The following is a 21,177-nucleotide window of genomic DNA, read 5'->3' as shown; positions in this document are numbered from 1 at the left end:
AACAATAAAAGAGGGATTTGCCTTCACAAAATAACAATAGAAATGAAAAAACAAGCACAGTGAATTATGAAAAAAGGAACTACTGAATATTAAAACTAAGTATTTGTGTAGAAGAGGTAGAAGAGTAGATGGGACTCATCTGAAGAGCTGAGTAGTGGACTAGAAGATAGAGGTGAGGATATCTCCAAGAATACAACACAAAGGGCTAAAGAAATGGAAAGTATAAAGGAAAGGTAGACACATGCAGAACCTTTCCAGAAGTCCTAACATCTGTCAAATAATAATTCCAAAGGAGAAAATGGAAGATAGACTATATTTGAAGCAATAAAGACCAAGAATGTTTCCCAACTGAAGACAAATTGGTAGGATTGAAAGAATCACTGAATAAAAGATTTATATACAAATAGATAAATATATATACATTTTTAATTAAAATATGTAGACACATCACAATAAACTTCAGAACGTTAAGAATGAAGGCAAAAATCCTAAAAGTTAACTACAGAAGAGATTATTTACATATCAAGAAAATTCCTATCAAGAAATGACCATCTTGGCCAGGCTTGGCTCACCACTGTAATCCCAGTACTTTGGGAGGCCAAGGTAGGAGGACTGCTTGAGCGCAGGAGTTTGAGACCAACCTGGGCAACAGAAATTTTAAAAATTAGCCAGGCGGAGGGAGGAGCCAAGATGGCCGAATAGGAACAGCTCTGGTCTACAGCTCCCAGCGTGAGCAACGCAGAAGACGGGTGATTTCTGCATTTCCATCTGAGGTACCGGGTTCATCTCACTAGGGAGTGCCAGACAGTGGGCGCAGGTCAGTGGGTGTGCGCACCATGCGCGAGCTGAAGAAGGGCGAGGCATTGCCTCACTCGGGAAGCGCAAGGGGTCAGGGAGTTCCCTTTCCTAGTCAAAGAAAGGGGTGACAGACGGCACCTGCAAAATCGGTTCACTCCCACCCTAATACTGCGCTTTTCTGACGGGCTTAAAAAACGGTGCACCAGGAGATTATATCCCGCACCTGGCTCAGAGGGTCCTACACCCATGGAGTCTCGCTGATTGCTAGCACAGCAGTCTGAGATCAAACTGCAAGTCGGCAGCGAGGCTGGGGGAGGGGCGCCCGCCATTGCCCAGGCTTGCTTAAGTAAACAAAGCAGCCTGGAAGCTCGAACTGGGTGGAGCCCACCACAGCTCAAGGAGGCCTGCCTGCCTCTATAGGCACCACCTCTGGGGACAGGGCACAGACAAACAAAAAGACAGCAGTAACCTCCGCAGACTTAAATGTCCCTATCTGACACCTTTGAAGAGAGCAGTGGTTCTCCCAGCATGCAGCTGCAGATCTGAGAACGGGCAGACTGCCTCCTCAAGTGGGTCCCTGACCCCTGACCCCCGAGCAGCCTAACTGGGAGGCACACCCCAGCAGGGGCAGAATGACACCTCACACGGCCGGGTACTCCAACAGACCTGCAGCTGAGGGTCCTGTCTGTTAGAAGGAAAACTAACAAACAGAAAGGACATCCACACCAAAAACCCATCTGTACATCACCATCATCAAAGACCAAAAGTAGATAAAACCACAAAGATGGGGAAAAAACAGAGCAGAAAAACTGGAAACTCTAAAAAGCAGAGCGCCTCTCCTCCTCCAAAGGAACACAGTTCCTCACCAGCAACGGAACAAAGCTGGATGGAGAATGACTTTGACGAGCTGAGAGAAGAAGGCTTCAGACGATCAAATTACTCCGAGCTATGGGAGGATATTCAAACTAAAGGCAAAGAAGTTGAAAACTTTGAAAAAAATTTAGAAGAATGTATAACTAGAATAACCAATACAGAGAAGTGCTTAAAGGAGCTGATGGAGCTGAAAACCAAGGCTCGAGAACTACGTGAAAAATGCAGAAGCCTCAGGAGCCAATGCGATCAAATGGAAGAAAGGGTATCAGCGATGGAAGGTGAAATGAATGAAATGAAGCGAGAAGGGAAGTTTACAGAAAAAAGAATAAAAAGAAACGAGCAAAGCCTCCAAGAAATATGAGACTATGTGAAAAGACCAAATCTACGTCTGATTGGTGTACCTGAAAGTGACGGGGAGAATGGAACCAAGTTGGAAAACACTCTGCAGGATATTATCCAGGAGAACTTCCCCAATCTAGCAAGGCAGGCCAACATTCAGATTCAGGAAATACAGAGAACGCCACAAAGATACTCCTCGAGAAGAGCAACTCCAAGACACATAATTGTCAGATTCACCAAAGTTGACATGAAGGAAAAAATGTTAAGGGCAGCCAGAGAGAAAGGTCGGGTTACCATCAAAGGGAAGCCCATCAGACTAACAGCAGATCTCTGGGCAGAAACTCTACAAGCCAGAAGAGAGTGGGTGCCAATATTCAACATTCTTAAAGAAAAGAATTTTCAACCCAGAATTTCATATCCAGCCAAACTAAGCTTCATAAGTGAAGGAGAAATAAAATACTTTACAGACAAGCAAATGCTGAGAGATTTTGTCACCACCAGGCCTGCCCTAAAAGAGCTCCTGAAGGAAGCGCTAAACATGGAAAGGAACAACCAGTACCAGCCACTGCAAAATCATGCCAAAATGTGAAGACCATCAAGACTAGGAAGAGACTCCATCAACTAATGAGCAAAATAACCAGCTAACATCATAATGACAGGATCAAATTCACACATAACAATATTAACTTTAAATGTAAATGGACTAAATGCTCCAATTAAAAGACACAGACTGGCAAATTGGATAAAGAGTCAAGACCCATCAGTGTGCTGTATTCAGGAAACCCATCTCATGTGCAGAGACACACATAGGCTCAAAATAAAAGGATGGAGGAAGATCTACCAAGCAAATGGAAAGCAAAAAAAGGCAAAGGTTGCAATCCTAGTCTCTGATAAAACAGACTTTAAACCAACAAAGATCAAAAGAGACAAAGAAGGCCATTACATAATGGTAAAGGGATCAATTCAACAAGAAGAGCTAACTGTCCTAAATATATATGCACCCAATACAGGAGCACCCAGATTCATAAAGCAAGTCCTGAGTGACCTACAAAGAGACTTAGACTCCCACACATTAATAATGGGAGACTTTAACACCCCACTGTCAACATTAGACAGATCAACGAAACAGAAAATCAACAAGGATACCCAGGAATTGAACTCAGCTCTGCACCAAGCAGACCTAATAGACATCTACAGAACTCTCCACCCCAAATCAACAGAATATACATTTTTTTCAGCACCACACCACACCTATTCCAAAATTGACCATATACTTGGAAGTAAAGCTCTCCTCAATAAATGTAAAAGAACAGAAATTATAACAAACTATCTCTCAGATCACAGTGCAATCAAGCTAGAACTCAGGATTAAGAATCTCACTCAAAACCGCTCAACTACGTGGAAACTGAACAACCTGCTCCTGAATGACTACCGGGTACATAACGAAATGAAGGCAGAAATAAAGATGTTCTTTGAAACCAACGAGAACCAAGACACAACATACCAGAATCTCTGGGATGCATTCAAAGCAGTGTGTAGAGGGAAATTTATAGCACTAAATGCCCACAAGAGAAAGCAGGAAAGATCCAAAATTGACACCCTAACATCACAATTAAAAGAACTAGAAAAGCAAGAGCAAACACATTCAAAAGCTAGCAGAAGGCAAGAAATAACTAAAATCAGAGCAGAACTGAAGGAAATAGAGACACAAAAAACCCTTCAAAAAATAAATGAATCCAGGAGCTGGTTTTTTGAAAGGATCAACAAAATTGATAGACCGCTAGCAAGACTAATAAAGAAAAAAAGAGAGAAGAATCAAATAGATGCAATAAAAAATGATAAAGGGGATATCACCACCGATCCCACAGAAATACAAACTACCATCCGAGAATACTACAAACACATCTACGCAAATAAACTAGAAAATCTAGAAGAAATGGATAAATTCCTCGACACATACACTCTCCCAAGACTAAACCAGGAAGAAGTTGAATCTCTGAATAGACCAATAACAGGAGCTGAAATTGTGGCAATAATCAATAGCTTACCAACCAAAAAGAGTCCAGGACCAAATGGATTCACAGCCGAATTCTACCAGAGGTACAAGGAGGAGCTGGTACCATTCCTTCTGAAACTATTCCAATCAATAGAAAAAGAGGGAATCCTCCCTAACTCATTTTATGAGGCCAGCATCATCCTGATACCAAAGCTGGGCAGAGGAACAACCTAAAAAAAGAATTTTAGACCAATATCCTTGATGAACATTGACGCAAAAATCCTCAATAAAATACTGGCAAACTGAATCCAGCAGCACATCAAAAAGCTTATCCACCATGATCAAGTGGGCTTCATCCCTGGGATGCAAGGCTGGTTCAATATACGCAAATCAATAAATGTAATCCAGCATATAAACAGAACCAAAGACAAAAACCACATGATTATCTCAATAGATGCAGAACTTTGACAAAATTCAACAACCCTTCATGCTAAAAACTCTCAATAAATTAGGTATTGATGGGACGTATCTCAAAATAATAAGAGCTATCTATGACAAACCCACAGCCAATATCATACTGAATGGGAAAAAACTGGAAGCATTCCTTTTGAAAACTGGCACAAGACAGGGATGCCCTCTCTCACCACTCCTATTCAAAATAGTGTTGGAAGTTCTGGCCAGGGCAGTTAGGCAGGAGAAGGAAATAATGGGTATTCAATTAGGAAAAGAGGAAGTCAAATTGTCCCTGTTTGCAGACGAAATGATTGTATATCTAGAAAACCCCATTGTCTCAGCCCAATATCTCCTTAAGCTGATAAGCAACTTCAGCAAAGTCTCAGAATACAAAATCAATGTACAAAAATCACGAGCATTCTTATACACCAACAACAGACAAACAGAGAGCCAAATCATGAGTGAACTCCCATTCACAATTGCTTCAAAGAGAATAAAATACCTAGGAATCCAACTTACAAGGGACGTGAAGGACCTCTTCAAGGAGAACTACAAACCACTGCTCAAGGAAATAAAAGAGGATACAAACAAATGGAAGAACATTCCATGCTCATGGGTAGGAAGAATCAATATCGTGAAAATGGCCATCCTTCCCAAGGTAATTTACAGATTCAATGCCATCCCCATCAAGCTACCAATGACTTTCTTCACAGAATTGGAAAAAACTACTTTAAAGTTCATATGGAACCAAAAAAGAGCCCGCATGGCCAAGTCAATCCTAAGCCAAAAGAACAAAGCTGGAGGCATCACACTACCTGACTTCAAACTATACTACAAGGCTACAGTAACCAAAACAGCATGGTAGTGGTACCAAAACAGAGATATAGATCAATGGAACAGAACAGAGCCCTCAGAAATAACGCCGCATATCTACAACTATCTGATCTTTGACAAACCTGAGAAAAACAAGCAATGGGGAAAGGATTCCCTATTTAATAAATGGTGCTGGGAAAACTGGCTAACCATATGCAGAAAGCTGAAACTGGATCCCTTCCTTACACCTTATACAAAAATCAATTCAAGATGGATTAAAGACTTAAACGTTAGAGCTAAAACCATAAAAACCCTAGAAGAAAACCTAGGCATTACTATTCAGGACATAGGCACGGGCAAGGACTTCATGTCTAAAACACCAAAAGCAATGGCAACAAAAGCCAAAATTGACAAGTGGGATCTAATTAAACTAAAGAGCTTCTGCACAGCAAAAGAAACTACCATCAGAGTGAACAGGCAACCTAAAAAATGGGAGAAAATGTTTGCAACCTACTCATCTGACAAAGGGCTAATATCCAGAATCTACAATGAACTCAAACAAATTTACAAGAAAAAAACAAACAACCCCATCAAAAAGTGGGCGAAGGACATGAACAGACACTTCTCAAAAGAAGACATTTATGCAGCCAAAAAACACAGGAAAAAATGCTCACCATCACTGGTCATCAGAGAAATGCAAATCAAAACCACAATGAGATACCATCTCACACCAGTTAGAATGGCAGTCATTCAAAAGTCAGGAAACAACAGGTGCTGGAGAGGATGTAGAGAAATAGGAACACCTTTACACTGTTGGTGGGACTGTAAACTAGTTCAACCATTGTGGAAGTCAGTGTGCGATTCCTCAGGGATCTAGAACTAGAAATACCATTTGACCCAGCCATCCCATTACTGGGTATATACCCAAAGGACTATAAATCATGCTGCTATAAAGACACATGCACATGTATATGTATTGTGGCATTATTCGCAATAGCAAAGACTTGGAACCAACCCAAATGTCCAACAATGATAGACTGGATTAAGAAAATGTGGCACATATACACCATGGAATACTATGCAGCCATAAAAAATGATGAGTTCATGTCCTTTGTAGGGACATGGATGAAATTGGAAATCATCGTTCTCAGTAAACTATCGCAAGAACAAAAACCAAACACCGCATATTCTCACTCATAGGTGGGAATTGAACAATGAATGAGAACACATGGACACAGGAAGGGGAACATCACACTCTGGGGACTGTTGTGGGGTGGGGGGAGGGGGGAGGGATAGCATTGGGAGATATACCTAATGCTAAATGACGAGTTAGTGGGTGCAGCGCACCAGCATGGCACATGTATACATATGTAACTAACCTGCACATTGCACACATGTACCCTAAAACCTAAAGTATAATAATAATAAATAAATAAATAAATAAAAACCTATTGGGCTCAAGTGGGGATATATGAATATGAAATAAATCATAGATCATATGACAAAAAAGAAAAATTAGCCAAGCATGGTGGTGCATACCTGTAGTCCTAGCTACTCGGGAGGCTGAGGTGGAAGGATGGCTTGAGCCCAGGAGGTCAATGCTGCAGTGAGCTATGATGATGCCGTTGCACTCTAGCCGGAGTGACAGAGCAAGACCCTGTCTCCTAAAAAGGTGGGGCTAGGGTGGGGGAGAGTATGATAAATTTGTATCAATTTTCCTTCATATAATAAGTTTGGTGTTCTAGTAGCTGAGGAGAGAATGAAGCAACATAAAAGTAAACATCTCTTTTCTCATGAAACTATGTATAGTTATTTATTAACTTTTCTCTTTGTTGAATAGTAAGGATAAGCGTGTTGGAGAGGAGAGGACTTAAAAGTGAGTACTGTACTTGAAGAAAATAATGAAATTAAAAGCTTTCAGATCGAGTGGGTGGGAGTGAAACTAAGAGAACTTGATCAATCTAACAAGGTGATTCCGTGTCCAAGGAGACATGGAAACATGTATTTATTATGGACGCATGATAAACAGAAAGTGCAAAAATGTCAGAAATAAGTCCAGCCATATTAATAACTAGGAAAAGTAATATAATCGGTAAAACTCACTTATTAAAGTAATAGTAACTCTCATATTGGCTAAAAGCAAAATCCAGTGAAGTCACACCTAAAAATAAAACATTACATTAGAGTGGAAAATAAATAAAATGATTTTTTAAATGCCATTTATTCAGCAAATATTTATACCTGGTAAATATCAAGACAAAAAAATACCCCTAGGGTAGTAAATAAAATGCAAGGCAAACATTACTTAAGGGACCAAAGAGAAAATGATATTGATAGAAGCAACAATTTAACAAGATAGTTTTAATATATATGACTTTTAAATACATAAAACAAAAACTAGTAGAACTAAAAAAAGGAATGGAAAATCCATAATCATATTTGAACACTTTAGTATATCTCTTAGAAAAACAGATTAGACAAAAAATAAAGATATAGAATAACACAATCAACAAGAGTATCTAGTTGATATTTACCTGGAATTCTGACTTTAACATAATTTACATGCATGGATTATTTTCAACCGAAGTTATGTTGTAGACCACAAAGAAAGTCTTTTAAGAATTTTTTTTTTTTTAATGATACCCAGCTAGGCGCAGTGGCTTATGCTTGTAATCCCAGCACTTTGGGAGACTGAGCTGGGCGGATCACCTGAGGTCAGGAGTTTGAGACCAACCTGGCCAAAGTGGTGAAATCCATCTCTACTAAAAATACAAAAAAAATTAGCCATGCATGGTGGCATGCGCCTGTAGTTCCAGCTACTCAGGAGGCTGAGGCAGGAGAATTGCTTGAACCTGGGAGGCAGAAGTTGCAGTAAGCAGAGATTGTGCCACTGCACTCCAGCCTGGGCGACAGAGTGAGACTCCATCTCAAAAAAAAAAAAAAAAAAAAAAAAAAAAAAAGATATATCTTAATAATTTCTGGTAATTTCTGAATTAATTAAAATAGAACTGGTAAAAGTGACAACACAAGGCCTTTATATCAGAACTTGTGTGATTCAGACAAAGCACAGAGGAAATTTCCTCAGAGGAAAAATAATTTTAAATTCATTTATTGGCAAATTAAAACATTGTATGAACAGTATGATATTATTAATGTTTAAAAATGCCTTTGCTTATTGTATTATTCTATACCTAGAAAACCCTAAAGATTTCCCCCAGAAGACTCCATAGACCCCTGTTAAATGACTTTAGTAAAATCTCAGGATACTAAATCAATGCACAAAAATCAGAAGCATTTCTATATACCAATAATGTTTAAGCTGAGAACCAAATCAAGAATGCAGTTCCATTTACAAGAACTGCAAAAAATAAAATAATTAAAATACCTGGGAATACATCTAACCAAGAAGGTAAAAGATCTCTACAGGAGAACTGAAAAAAAGGATTTTCCATTCCTTTTTTAGAATACATCTAACCAAGAAGGTAAAAGATCTCTACAGGAGAACTGAAAAGCACTGCTGAAAGAAATTATAAATGACAAACAAATGAAAAAGAATTCCGTGATCACAGATTGGAAGACTGCAGTATCATTAAAATATCTGTACTGCCCAAAGCAATCTACAGATTCAATGTGATTCCTATCAAATGACCAATGTCATTTTTCACAGAATTAGGAAAAACTATTCTAAAAGTCATATGAGGCAGGGCACAGTGGCTCACACCTGTAACCCCAGCACTTTGGGAGGCAGAGGGCAGACAGATCACCTGACGGCAGGAGATCAAGACCATCCTGACCAACATGGTGAAACTCTGTCTCTACTAAAAATACAAAAATTTGCTGGGCCTGGTGGTGCACGCCTGTACTCCCAGCTACTCGGGAGGCTGAGGCAGGAGAATCACTTCAACCCAGAGGCAGACGTTGCATTGACCCGAGATCATGCCACTGCACTCCAGCCTGGCAACAGAGTGAGACTCTGTCTCAAAAAATAAGAAAAAATAATATGAAACCAAAAAAGAACCTGAATATCCAAAGCAATTCTAAGCAAAAAGAACAAAGCTTGAGGCATCACATTACTTGACTTCAAGCTATACTAAAAGGCTGCAGTAATCAAAACAGTGTTGTACAGGTACAGACATAGACATGTAGCCCGATGGAACAGAATAGAGAACCCACACCAACAACCATCTTCAACAAAGTCAACAAAAATAAACAATGGAGAAAGGATACCCTATTCAGTAAATGGTACTAGGAAAACCGGATACCCATATGGAGAAGAATGAAACTGGATCCCTACCTTTTACCGTATGCAGAAATCAATTCAAGATGGATTAAAGACTTAAATGCAAGACTTCAAACTACAAAAATCCCAGAAGAAAAACTAGGAAATGCTCTTCTGGACCTTAGCCTATGCAAAGAATTTATGACTACGTTCTCAAAAGCAAATGCAACAAAAACAAAATTTGACCCAAGTGGAGCCTAATTAAACTAAAGAGCTTCTTCACAGCAAAAGAAACTATCAGCAGAATGGGAGAAAATATTTGCAAACTATGCATCCAACGAAGGACTAAATATCCAGGCTCTATAAGGAACTTAAATCCATAAGAAAAATAACCTCATTAAAAAGTAGGCAAAGGACATAAACAGTCACTTCTCAAAAAAAAAAAAAAAAGACATACAAGCAGTCAAGAAACATGAAAAAGTACTCAATATCACTACTCATCAGAGATGCAAATCAAAACCACAATGAGATAACCATCTCACACCCGTCAGAATGGCTATTATTAAAAAGTCAGGCCGGGCACAGTGGCTCACACCTGTAATCCCAGCACTTTGCAAGGCCAAGGTAGGTGGATTCCAAAGTCAGGAGGTCAAGACCAGCCTGGCCAAGGTGGTGAAACCCAGTGTCTACTAAAAATACAAAAATTAGCCAGATGCAGTGGCAGGCGCCTATAATCCCAGCTACTCCGGAGGCTGAGGCAGGAGAATCGCTTGAACCCAGGAGGCAGAGGTTGCAGTGAGCCAAGATTGCGCCACTGCACTCCAGCCTAGGTGACAGAGTGAGGCTTCTTCTCAAAAAAATAAATTAATTAGAAGTCAAAAAATAACACGTTGGTGAAGCTGCAGAGATAAGGGAAACATGTACACTGCTGGAAGAATGTAAATTAGTTAAACCACTGTGGAAAACTGTTTGGAGATTTCTCAAAGAACTAAAACTAGAATTACCATTTGACCCAGCCATCGCATTACTGAGTATATACCCAAAGGAAAATAAACCATTCTACCAAAAAGACACAGCACTCATTATGTTTATCACAGCACTATTCACAATAGCAGCTGGGCATAGTGGCTCATGCCTATAATCCCAGCCCTTTGGGAGGCCTAGCTGGGAGGCTCGCTAGAGGCCAAGAGTTCGAGACCAGCCTGGACAACATACAGAGACTCCATCTCTACAAAAATAAAAAATTTAGCCAGGTGTGGTGACACATGCCTGTGGTCTCAGCTACCTGGGAGGCTAAGGTGGAAGAATTGCTTGGGCTTGGGAGGTTGAGGCTGTGGTGAGCCATGATTGTACCACTGCACTACAGCCTGTGTGACAGTACAACCCTGTCTCAAAAAAAAAAAAAAAAAAAAACCCCACTGTTACAAAGATATAGAACCAACCTATGTGCCCATCAACTCAAGAGTGGATAAAGAAAATATGCCACATATAGACCATGGAATACTATACAGCCATAAAAAAGAAACCGTGTCCTTTGCAGCAGCACGCATGCAGCTGGAGGCCATTATCCTAAATGAATTAATGTAGAAATAGAAAAAAGAAAAAAGGAAACCAAATATCACATGTTCTCATTTACCATTCGGAGCTACCCATTGGGTACACATGCATATAAAGATGAAAACAATAGGTAACTTGCTCAAGTCTAGCTGCTGGCTGCCCATAAACCAAGAATGGGAGAAACGAGATGTGGTGAAAGGAAAGTAATTTTATTTATCGAATGCTAGCAATTGGAGAATGGCCAGGCTCATGCCTTCAAAAGACCATTCCAACTTTTTGGGCTAAATGAAGGGGTTTAAGAAGGAGAAGGGGTGGGAAATATGCAGGAGTGTTGCCCAAGGGTGCAGGTCTACATGACTTGTTTCAATGGTTATCTTGAGAAATTGCCTATCCCGAAGGTCTGGTTTGCCTCATCCTGACTTTGGCCTGGTAGTGGTAGGTTAACTGTTCATAACTACCCATAAGTGGGAGCTGTATCTCTCTGCCTGGTTTGTTTCAAAATTGGCCCCTGGATTACCTAAGCAAGCACATAATTAGATAAGCAAGCACTGTTCATTGAAGTGCCTGGTGGGAAAAGTAGAAACAAAGCGTTTCAAAATATGTTTCAAAGCTGAAAACAAGAAAGGAAAAAAAGTTTTAAAATGCATTTTGAGGCTGGGATGCTCAGTTAAAAATAGACACTGGAGAATCCAAAAGGGAGGAGGCAAGGAGGGGTCAAGGGTTGAAAAACTACCTATTAGGTACTATGTTCACTACTTTGGTGGTGGGATTAATAGAAGACCAAACCTCATTCTCAGCAACACACAATATACCCATTAACCAACCTTAATGTGTACCTCCTGAATCTTAAAAACAAAAGAAAAAAAAAAGACTTCTGGATCCAAATTGTTACTTAGACAACTGTAAGTCAGATATATTCAAATACATCACCATCACCGTGTATTTATGTATGCATATATGCAAATACTGGGTGCATTTCTAATAAACAGCAATAGATTTCCTGGCTTTTATATTTTTACTATGAGTTGTATTGTTTCATTTTCATTTCATGTTGTTCATTGCTAGTATGAAGAAATACAATTGATTTTTAAAATATTTCTCTTGAATGCTGTAACCTTGCCAAATTCATTAGTTCTAGTACCTTTTTTGTGGATTCCATCAGGTTTTCTATATACATCATGCTGTCTGTGAATAAAGACAATTTTGCTTTTTTTTCCCATCTGGAGGCCTACCATTTTTCTTTTTTTCCTTGTCTTATTCCACTGGCTAGAATCTCCAGTACAATGTTGGGTAGAAATGTAAGAGCAGATATCCTTGTCTTGTTTCTGATGTTGGGGGAAAGTACTCTTTCACCATTAAATATGATGTTAACTGTAAATTTTCCATAGATGCTTTTGTTAGATTGAGGAAGTTCTCATCTATTCCTATGTTGCTGAATGTTTTTGTTAGAAATAAATGTTGGATTTTGTAAAATACTCGTTCTGCATTTGTTGAGGGTTTTTTTTCTTTTTTGTTTTGTTTTGTTTTGTTTTTTATTTATTTATTTTTTCTTTTTATTATTATTATTATTATTATTATTATTATTATTATACTTTAGGCTCTATGGTACATGTGCGCAACGTGCAGGTAAGTTACATATGTATACATGTGCCATGCTGGTACGCTGCACCCACCAACTCGTCATCTAGCATTAGGTATATCTCCCAATACTATCCCTCCCCCCTCCCCCCACCCCACAACAGTCCCCGAAGTGTGATGTTCCCCTTCCTGTGTCCATGTGTTCTCATTGTTCAATTCCCACCTATGAGTGAGAATATGCGGTGTTTGGTTTTTTGTTCTTGTGATAGTTTACTGAGAATGATGATTTCCAATTTCATCCATGTCCCTACAAAGGACGTGAACTCATCATTTTTTATGGCTGCATAGTATTCCATGGTGTATATGTGCCACATTTTCTTAATCCAGTCTATCATTGTTGGACATTTGGGTTGGTTCCAAGTCTTTGCTATTGTGAATAATGCCGCAATAAACATACGTGTGCATGTGTCTTTATAGCAGCATGATTTATAGTCCTTTGGGTATATACCCAGTAATGGGATGGCTGGGTCAAATGGAATTTCTAGTTCTAGATCCCTGAGGAATCGCCACACTGACTTCCACAAGGGTTGAACTAGTTTACAGTCCCACCAACAGTGTAAAAGTGTTCCTATTTCTCCACATCCTCTCCAGCACCTGTTGGTTCCTGACTTTTTAATGATTGCCATTCTCACTGGTGTGAGATGGTATCTCATTGCGGTTTTGATTTGCATTTCTCTGATGGCCAGTGATGGTGAGCATTTTTTCCTGTGTTTTTTGGCTGCATAAATGTCTTCTTTTGAGAAGTGTCTGTTCATGTCCTTCGCCCACTTTTTGATGGGGTTGTTTTTTTCTTGTAAATTTGTTGGAGTTCATTGTAGATTCTGGATATTAGCCCTTTGTCAGATGAGTAGGTTGCAAACATTTTCTCCCATTTTGTAGGTTGCCTGTTCACTCTGATGGTAGTTTCCTTTGCTGTGCAGAAGCTCTTTAGTTTAATTAGATCCCATTTGTCAATTTTGGCTTTTGTTGCCATTGCTTTTGGTGTTTTAGACATGAAGTCCTTGCCCATGCCTATGTCCTGAATGGTATTGCCTAGGTTTTCTTCTAGGGTTTTTATGGTTTTAGGTCTAACATTTAAGTCTTTAATCCATCTTGAATTGATTTTTGTATAAGGTGTAAGGAAGGGATCCAGTTTCAGCTTTCTACATATGGCTAGCCAGTTTTCCCAGCACCATTTATTAAATAGGGAATCCTTTCCCCATTTCTTGTTTTTGTCAGGTTTGTCAAAGATCAGATAGTTGTAGATATGTGGCATTATTTCTGAGGGCTCTGTTCTGTTCCATTGATCTATATCTCTGTTTTGGTACCAGTACCATGCTGTTTTGGTTACTGTAGCCTTGTAGTATAGTTTGAAGTCAGGTAGCGTGATGCCTCCGGCTTTGTTCTTTTGGCTTAGGATTGACTTGGCGATGCAGGCTCTTTTTTGGTTCCATATGAACTTTAAAGTAGTTTTTTCCAATTCTGGGAAGAAAGTCATTGGTAAATTGATGGGGATGGCATTGAATCTGTAAATTACCTTGGGAAGGATGGCCATTTTCATGATATTGATTCTTCCTACCCATGAGCATGGAATGTTCTTCCATTTGTTTGTATCCTCTTTTATTTCCTTGAGCAGTGGTTTGTAGTTCTCCTTGAAGAGGTCCTTCGCATCCCTTGTAAGTTGGATTCCTAGGTATTTTATTCTCTTTGAAGTAATTGTGAATGGGAGTTCACTCATGATTTGGCTCTCTGTTTGTCTGTTATGGATGTATAAGAATGCTTGTGATTTTTGTACATTGATTTTGTATCCTGAGACTTTGCTGAAGTTGCTTATCAGCTTAAGGAGATATTGGGCTGAGACAATGGGGTTTTCTAGATATACTATCATGTCATCTGCAAACAGGGACAATTTGACTTCCTCTTTTCCTAATTGAATACCCTTGATTTCCTTCTCTTGCCTAATTGCCCTGGCCAGAACTTCCAACACTATGTTGAATAGAAGTGGTGAGAGAGGGCATCCCTGTCTTGTGCCAGTTTTCAAAGGGAATGCTTCCAGTTTTTGCCCATTCAGTATGATATTGGCTGTGGGTTTGTCATAAATAGCTGTTATTATTTTGAGATACGACCCATCAATACCTAATTTATTGAGAGTTTTTAGCATGAATGGTTGTTGAATTTTGTCAAAGGCCTTTTCTGCATCCATTGAGATAATCATGTGGTTTTTGACTTTGGTTCTGTTTATATGCTGGATTACATTTATCGATTTGCGTATATTGAACCAGCCTTGCATCCCAGGGATGAAGCCCACTTGATCATGGTGGATAAGCTTTTTGATGTGCTGCTGGATTCTGTTTGCCAGTATTTTATTGAGGATTTTTGCATCAATGTTCATCAAGGATATTGGTCTAAAATTCCCTTTTTTTGTTGTGTCTCTGCCAGGCTTTGGTATCAGGATGATGCTGGCCTCATAAAATGAGTTAGGGAGGATTCCCTCTTTTTCTATTGATTGGAATAGTTTCAGAAGGAATGGTACCAGCTCCTCCTTGTACCTCTGGTAGAATTCGGCTGTGAACCCATCTGGTCCTGGACTTTTTTTGGTTGGTAAGCTATTGATTATTGCCACAATTTCAGCTCCTATTATTGGTCTGTTCAGAGATTCAACTTCTTCCTGGTTTAGTCTTGGGAGGGTGTATGTGTTGAGGAATTTATCCATTTCTTCTAGATTTTCTAGTTTATTTGCGTAGAGGTGTTTGTAATATTCTCTGATGGTAGTTTGTATTTCTGTGGGATTGGTGGTGATATCCCCTTTATCATTTTTTATTGCATCTATTTGATTCTTCTCTCTTGTTTTCTTTGTTAATCTTGCTAGCGGTCTATCAATTTTGTTGATCCTTTCAAAAAACCAGCTCCTGGATTCATTTATTTTTTGAAGGGTTTTTTGTGTCTCTATTTCCTTCAGTTCTGCTCTGATTTTAGTTATTTCTTGCCTTCTGCTAGCTTTTGAATGTGTTTGCTCTTGCTTTTCTAGTTCTTTTAATTGTGATGTTAGGGTGTCAATTTTGGATCTTTCCTGCTTTCTCTTGTGGGCATTTAGTGCTATAAATTTCCCTCTACACACTGCTTTGAATGCATCCCAGAGATTCTGGTATGTTGTGTCTTGGTTCTCGTTGGTTTCAAAGAACATCTTTATTTCTGCCTTCATTTCGTTATGTACCCGGTAGTCATTCAGGAGCAGGTTGTTCAGTTTCCACGTAGTTGAGCGGTTTTGAGTGAGATTCTTAATCCTGAGTTCTAGCTTGATTGCACTGTGATCTGAGAGATAGTTTGTTATAATTTCTGTTCTTTTACATTTATTGAGGAGAGCTTTACTTCCAAGTATATGGTCAATTTTGGAATAGGTGTGGTGTGGTGCTGAAAAAAATGTATATTCTGTTGATTTGGGGTGGAGAGTTCTGTAGATGTCTATTAGGTCTGCTTGGTGCAGAGCTGAGTTCAATTCCTGGGTATCCTTGTTGATTTTCTGTTTCGTTGATCTGTCTAATGTTGACAGTGGGGTGTTAAAGTCTCCCATTATTAATGTGTGGGAGTCTAAGTCTCTTTGTAGGTCACTCAGGACTTGCTTTATGAATCTGGGTGCTCCTGTATTGGGTGCATATATATTTAGGATAGTTAGCTCTTCTTGTTGAATTGATCCCTTTACCATTATGTAATGGCCTTCTTTGTCTCTTTTGATCTTTGTTGGTTTAAAGTCTGTTTTATCAGAGACTAGGATTGCAACCCCTCCCTTTTTTTTGTTTTCCATTTGCTTGGTAGATCTTCCTCCATCCTTTTATTTGGAGCCTATGTGTGTCTCTGCACGTGAGATGGGTTTCCTGAATACAGCACACTGATGGGTCTTGAGTCTTTATCCAATTTGCCAGTCTGTGTCTTTTAATTGGAGCATTTAGTCCATTTACATTTAAAGTTAATATTGTTATGTGTGAATTTGATCCTGTCATTATGATGTTAGCTGGTTATTTTGCTCGTTAGTTGATGCAGTCTCTTCCTAGTCTCGATGGTCTTTACATTTTGGCATGATTTTGCAGTGGCTGGTACCGGTTGTGCCTTTCCATGTTTAGCGCTTCCTTCAGGAGCTCTTTTAGGGCAGGCCTGGTGGTGACAAAATCTCTCAGCATTTGCTTGTCTGTAAAGTATTTTATTTCTCCTTCACTTATGAAGCTTAGTTTGGCTGGATATGAAATTCTGGGTTGAAAATTCTTTTCTTTAAGAATGTTGAATATTGGCCCCCACTCTCTTCTGGCTTGTAGAGTTTCTGCCCAGAGATCCGCTGTTAGTCTGATGGGCTTCCCTTTGATGGTAACCCGACCTTTCTCTCTGGCTGCCCTTAACATTTTTTCCTTCATGTCAACTTTGGTGAATCTGACAATTATGTGTCTTGGAGTAGCTCTTCTCGAGGAGTATCTTTGTGGCGTTCTCTGTATTTCCTGAATCTGAATGTTGGCCTGCCTTGCTAGATTGGGGAAGTTCTCCTGGATAATATCCTGCAGAGTGTTTTCCAACTTGGTTCCATTCTCCCCGTCACTTTCAGGTACACCAATCAGACGTAGATTTGGTCTTTTCACATAGTCCCACATTTCTTGGAGGCTTTGCTCGTTTCTTTTTATTCTTTTTTCTCTAAACTTCCCTTCTCGCTTCATTTCATTCATTTCATCTTCCAGGGCTGATACCCTTTCTTCCATTTGATCGCATCGGCTCCTGAGGCTTCTGCATTCTTCACGTAGTTCTCGAGCCTTGGTTTTCAGCTCCATCAGCTCCTTTAAGCACTTCTCTGTATTGGTTATTCTAGTTATACATTCTTCTAAATTTTTTTCAAAGTTTTCAACTTCTTTGCCTTTGGTTTGAATATCCTCCCATAGCTCGGAGTAATTTGATCGTCTGAAGCCTTCTTCTCTCAGCTCATCAAAGTCATTCTCCGTCCAGCTTTGTTCCGTTGCTGGTGAGGAACTGTGTTCCTTTGGAGGAGGAGAGGTACTCTGCTTTTTAGAGTTTCCAGTTTTTCTGCTCTGTTTTTTCCCCATCTTTGTGGTTTTATCTGCTTTTGGTCTTTGATGATGGTGATGTACAGATGGGTTTTTGGTGTGGATGTCCTTTCTGTTAGTTTTCCTTCTAACAGACAGGACCCTCAGCTGCAGGTCTGTTGGAGTACCTGGCCAGCCGTGTGAGGTGTCAGTCTGCCCCTGCTGGGGGGTGCCTCCCAGTTAGGCTGCTCGGGGGTCAGGGGTCAGGGACCCACTTGAGGAGGCAGTCAGCCCGTTCTCAGATCTCCAGTTGCGTGCTGGGAGAACCACTGCTCTCCTCAAAGCTGTCAGACAGGGACATTTAAGTCTGCAGAGGTTACTGCTGTCTTTTTGTTTGTCTGTGCCCTGCCCCCCAGAGGTGGAGCCTACAAAGGCAGGCAGGCCTCCTTGAGCTGTGGTGGGCTCCACCCAGTTCAAGCTTCCAGGCTGCTTTGTTTACCTAAGCGAGCCTGGGCAATGGCAGGCGCCCCTCCCTCAGCCTCGCTGCCGACTTGCTGTTTGATCTCAGACTGCTGTGCTAGCAATCAGCGAGACTCCATGGGCGTAGGACCCTTTGAGCCAGGTGCGGGCTATACTCTCCTGGGGCACCGTTTCCTAAGCCCGTCGGAAAAGCACAGTATTCGGGTGGGAGTGGCCCGATTTTCCAGGTGCCGTCTGTCACCCCTGGAAAGGGAACTCCCTGACCCCTTGCACTTCCCGAGTGATGCAATGCCTCGCCCCTGCTTCGGCTGGCGCACGGTGCACTCACCCACTGACCTGCGCCCACTGTCTGGCACTCCCTAGTGAGATGAACAGGGTACCTCAGATGGAAATGCAGAAATCACCCATCTTCTGCATCGCTCGCGCTGGGAGCTGTAGACCGGAGCTGTTCCTGTTCGGCCATCTTCTTTTTTTTCATTTTTAGTTTGTTAATATGGTACATTATATTGATTGATGTTTCAAATATCAAACCAGCCTTGCATTCCTAGGATAATTGCCCGTAGTCATGATGTATTAACCTTTTTATGTGTTTTTGGATTCTGTTAAAATTTGTTAAAAACATTTTTATTTTCAGTGAAGATTATTGGTTTTTAGTTTTCTTTCCTTATAATGGCACCCTCTGGTTTTGGTATAAGAGTAATTTGTGCTTCATAGAATGAGTTGGGAAGCATCTCCTCTTCAGTTTACTGGTTGAGTTTGTTTAGAATTGATGTTGTTTTCATTAACTGTTTTGTAGAATTCACGAGTGAAGCCATCTGGCCTGCTGTTTTCTTTGTGGAAAATTTAATTTAATTTATAATTACTAATTAAGTTTTTAAAAAATAAGTCTAGGGCTATTCAGGTTATTTCTTTTTGAGTGAGCCGTGGTAGTTTGTGTATTTTGAGAAATGTATCCATTTCATCTAAACTGTCTAATTTATTGGCATAAATTTGTTCATAATACTTTCTCATACTTCTAAAATCTGGATCATCTGTACTGATGTTACTTCTCTTGTTCCTGATACTGGTAACTTGTTTCTTCTCTCTTTTTTGCTTAATCAGTCTAGCTAGAGGTTTGAAAATTTTATTGATCTTCTCATAATAAGGATCTGTATAATGATAAGGAGTTAGCAATATGAAGGTCTGGGGACAGGGAAGAGCACTTGCACAGTTCCTGCAAAGGGGATATCTTGGCATTTTCAAAGACAATAAACTGTAAGTGGCCAAGAATGGAACCATGGAGGAGAGCAGTTATGAGACTATGGCAATAATATAAGTCAGAGAAAGATGATGTTGTCTTGGACCACTGCAGTGGCTAATGAGGTGATGAGAAGTGATCAGAAGCAGATTATGAAGGTAGGGCTAATAGGAGCTGCCGGTGACTTGTACTTGGAATGACAGAGAAGAGTCATGAATTATGCCTAGTCTTAAGCCTGAGTAATGTGGTTAATGGTGGCTTTATTAAATAGGGAAGACTGAGAGGAGCAGATTTGGGTTATTATGAGGGTAAGTGCAGTGGAGATGAGACATCAACAGTTCAGATTTAGATGTAATGAAGAATTTGAATTCGAATGGTTAGTTAATTCAAATAATTTGGTGTTGCCACGTGTGTGTGTATGTGGGGGTTTTTTGTGGCTTTGTTGTTGTTGTTGTTGAGACAGGGTCTCACTCTGGTTGCCTAGGCTGGAGTGCAGTGGCACGATCTCGGCTCACTGAAGCCTTGCTCTCCCAGGCTCAGGTGATTCTCCCACCTCTGAAGTAGCTGGGATTACAGTTGTGCAGGCCACACCCAGCTAATTTTTTTTTTTTTTTTTTTTTTTTTTTTGTATTTTAAGTAGAGGTAGAGGCAGGGCTTTCCTCTGTTACCCAGGCTGGTCTCGAACTCCTGGATTCAAGCAATCCACCTGCCTCAGCCCCCCAAGTGGTAAGATTACAAGCCTGAGCCACCACACCTGGCTAGTTGTATATATTTTTTTATGTTTGCTTTAGTTATCCAGAAAATTCAATCTTTACCTCATAAAGATTGTCTATCTAATGAAGCCACTACGTAAGAGATATTCAAGGTAGAGGAGGCAATGTTTTACAACTGCCTTAGCGTATAATTTCACATAAAACATTCAAATTATAATATACCATGAAATAGAAGAAACAGATATATATGAATTGTGCTAATAAGGACATAGGTGTGAAGTGTTCAGATTTCAGGGTATACCTCATGCTAACAAACCTTACGGAGAAATAGTCTATTTGTAGGTTGTATATGTAATGTGAATAACCAATAAAAACTTTCTTGGTAAGATCAAAACATGGAACTCTGAAATTATTTATTTTTCTTTTCCAAAGTTCTTTGTGTATAAATCAGATCTTGAGGACGACTCAGGAAAATTGGGCTCAGAGTCTCAGACCTCCTTTAAAACAGACCATGATGTTATATTCAGCCCAAGTAGAGCTGATAAAATCTGGTGTCCTTGGAATAGGCCCAGAAGCTGACTAACTTCCAGGAGTATAAGGATTGAATCTCTTAATTTTGGGAAATGATAAACTACAGAGAAACCACTATCCTCTCCCAGAAAGTACTCTTAAGAGAATATTAAGCTGGTTAATCTATTGGACTTATCTCTTTTCTAATTATATACAGTAAGTCTCCCAGTCAGAATAAAATTCTTTCAATCTCAGACTAAAATAGAATCATAATAGAATACATTAAGGAATAAAGTTTTTAAATTTACGTTTTTGTTTCAGCAATCCTTTAAAACGTAACAAGCATTTAGTATTAGCAGATCCTTTGAGGGCAGGGACCTTATTTGTGTCATTCATTACTATATTCCTAGCATAAGCATAGTGTGGGTACTCTGATAATTTTCTAGATGAATATGTATATTAGTGAAACTTCATAGTAGAAAGCATGGCTTATTTCATGTATTTTTTAATACATTTATTCACTAGAGGGTGCTGTGTAAGCATTCAGCACTTTA

General features: G+C 39.8%; 1 protein-coding gene across 2 annotated transcripts in view; it reads left to right on the top strand.

Moving 5' to 3' along the window:
- Nucleotides 1–21,177, top strand: part of ASZ1 (ankyrin repeat, SAM and basic leucine zipper domain containing 1) — a 74,800-nt gene that overhangs the window by 32,154 nt on the left and 21,469 nt on the right.

This window comes from Pongo abelii, chromosome 6 (genome assembly GCF_028885655.2).
Source record: "Pongo abelii isolate AG06213 chromosome 6, NHGRI_mPonAbe1-v2.0_pri, whole genome shotgun sequence".
In the NCBI taxonomy this organism is placed as follows: Eukaryota; Metazoa; Chordata; class Mammalia; order Primates; family Hominidae; genus Pongo; species Pongo abelii.
The sequence above is the reverse complement of the archived record's forward strand: the minus strand, read 5'-3'. Positions and strand labels throughout refer to the sequence as shown.